At 43.2% G+C, this 2646-nt stretch overlaps 1 long non-coding RNA gene across 2 annotated transcripts in view; it reads left to right on the forward strand.

Moving 5' to 3' along the window:
- The window catches only part of LOC102751283, a 33766-nt gene that overhangs the window by 959 nt on the left and 30161 nt on the right, over positions 1–2646 (forward strand). The window lies entirely within an intron of this gene.

The following is a 2646-nucleotide window of genomic DNA, read 5'->3' on the forward strand; positions in this document are numbered from 1 at the left end:
TTCATTTATAATTTTTTGAGGAAACTCCATACTGTTTTCCATAAAGTTGTACCAGTCTGCATTCTCACCAGCAGTGCAAGAGGGTTCCTTTTTTTCCACATCCTCGCTAGCACTTGTCGTTTGTTGATTTGTTGATGATAGCCATTCTGACAGGTGTAAGATGGTACCTCATTGTTGTTTTGATTTGCATCTCTCGGATGATTAGTGACTTTGAGCATGTTTTCATATGTCTCTTGGCTTTCTGGATGTCCTCTTTTAAAAAGTGTCTACTTAGGTCCTTTGCCCATTTTTTGATTGGATTGTTTATCTTCCTTTTGTTAAGTTATATGAGTTCCCTATAAATGTTGGAAAAATATTTTAGATGTAGTTGATTGACTTTGATACATAATTCAATTAAGTAGGAACAAATACTTTAAAAAATACTGCTTTAATAAAAAAGAAAAGGTCATTGCTATACTTCAAAATTTAGCAGGCTGTCCAAGAAGTCAAAATCAAATTCATGGGAGTCTTTAGTCTCTGGATATGAAAAAGGAATAGATTCAAATCCTTTAGAAGTGATGTATAAATGTAAGGATAACTACATGCTATATTCCCTTGTAAAAGAAGTTTTGTAACCATTAAAATAGCCCCTCTCGCCTGGCTGGTATGGCTCAGTGATTGTCAACCTATGAACCAGGAGGTCACAGTTTAATTTCCGGTCAGGACATGTGCCTGGGTTGCGGGCTCCATCCCCAGTGTGGGATGTGAGAAGTCAGCTAATCAATGATTCTCTCTAATCATTGATGTTTCTATCTCTCTCTCCCTCTGCCTTCCTCTCTGAGATCATTAAAAAATATTTTTTAAAAATAGTCCCTCCCCACAGCCATGAACCTTATACTGACCGCCCCCCTTCCCATTACAATCCTCTGGAGTAAAACTTATGGGGGTGTGACCTTCTAAAGTTGACCCATAGCAACAATAAAAATCACATAAGGTGAAAAGTGTTCTTGAACATTTATCAGAAGAGCTTGGCACTGGAGACTGATTTATTATCTCTGAGTTTTCCTTCGGTGTTTAATCTGATATAGCCCTCCCTTGGCTGACTACCAGGAGAAGTGGGTGGCCTAAATTTAAAGGCTATGTTACATGAAAAAATATGCATTTTTGAACTTTGGAACCATACTCAGTATGGCTAATGACCATGTCATGAAATCCACTTGAAAACGAATATCCACTAAGAATATATCAGATTCAACTCTTTATCACATCTTACTCCAAGGCATGCACTTACTTAGAATAAGGGAGGGCAGAACAATATTTAAATTTTCTCTATTGGTTTGTTGACCTTATACATTTAGTTGAAATAATGTAAGTTAAAAATGTGTGTATTAAACATGATAATTCTCACCATGGCACAAACATGGTAGGTGCTGTCAAGAACTGAGATCTTACCCTAGTTGCAAGCTAACAGCTTAGCCTAATGCAGTTTCATGGATACAGGCAGAAGACATGAGATTTCTTGGGTCAGAGACAAAGGACTTCATTTTTCATAGCCCTGCATGTAGCACGAGCATCAGCATATTTGCATCAGCTCCTGGATGTCTGAACACAGTGTGTTACAGGAGAGGAACCCTGAGCTTAGTGAAACCAAATATTTTATAGTGAAGAGTAAGCATTTCTGTCCTTTGCTCTGGAGGGAACCTATCTTTGAAGGCTTTTTGTTCTACAAACATCCTTGAAAGGATAGTGTAGGACAAATGACAGTCAGAACCTCTGCTCTCAAGATGTGCAGAAACACAAGAGACCCACGGAGCGTTGTCTCCCAACAGGGGCAAGATTTTACTGTGCTGTATCTATATATATATATATAAAAGGCTAAGTGACCATCCCACTGGCCGACTGGCCAGTACCTATGACGCACACTGACCACGAGGGGGCAGACGCTCAATGCAGGAGCTGCCGAGGTGTGGTGACTGGGCAGTGGTGGTTCTCTGGTGATGCACCCCAGATCCAGAGAGGAGGGAGCCTGATTCCTCACCAGGCCACACAATTCCACCTTCAGCCATGGGTTATGTTGTTGCTGGGGCACTGTCGGCCCTGATTCTGGTTTACTTACTACACACTTGTGTTTGCATTCCACACCCTGTACAACAGCAACTTTGCAGAGTGCCCTCTCGCACTCTGGGACCCCTCAGGGGATGTGGGAGAGCAAATTTTGGCCCCATCCCTGCAGGCCAGGCCAAGGGACCCCACCTGCCGGAGGGGCCCCGCTCACTCTGTAGATGCCCTTCGAGTGACAGTGCCACCTTAGGTGTGGGACTGAGGGAGGTTGGCTCCTGGGTGTATCTGGCCCATCTCGCCCAGTCCCGCCCCGCCAGCAAACTTCTAATTCATTTCCTTTCAATGTGCATGAATCCATGCACCAGGTCACTAGTTGTATTATATTTGGAGAGAGGGGACAATAAGTGAATGGTTTGCTATCGAGGAAAGAATAGTTTTGAGCCCTAGCTGGTTTGGTTCAGTGGATAGAGTGTCAGCCTGGGGACCAAGTGGTCCCGGGTTCCATTAGATTCTGCTCAAGGGCATGTACCTTGGTTGCGGGCACAGCCCCAGTAGGGGGCGTGCAGGAGGCAGCTGATGGATGTTTCTCTCTCATTGATGTTTCTA

This window comes from Myotis davidii, unplaced genomic scaffold (genome assembly GCF_000327345.1).
Source record: "Myotis davidii unplaced genomic scaffold, ASM32734v1 scaffold964, whole genome shotgun sequence".
Taxonomy (NCBI): Eukaryota; Metazoa; Chordata; class Mammalia; order Chiroptera; family Vespertilionidae; genus Myotis; species Myotis davidii.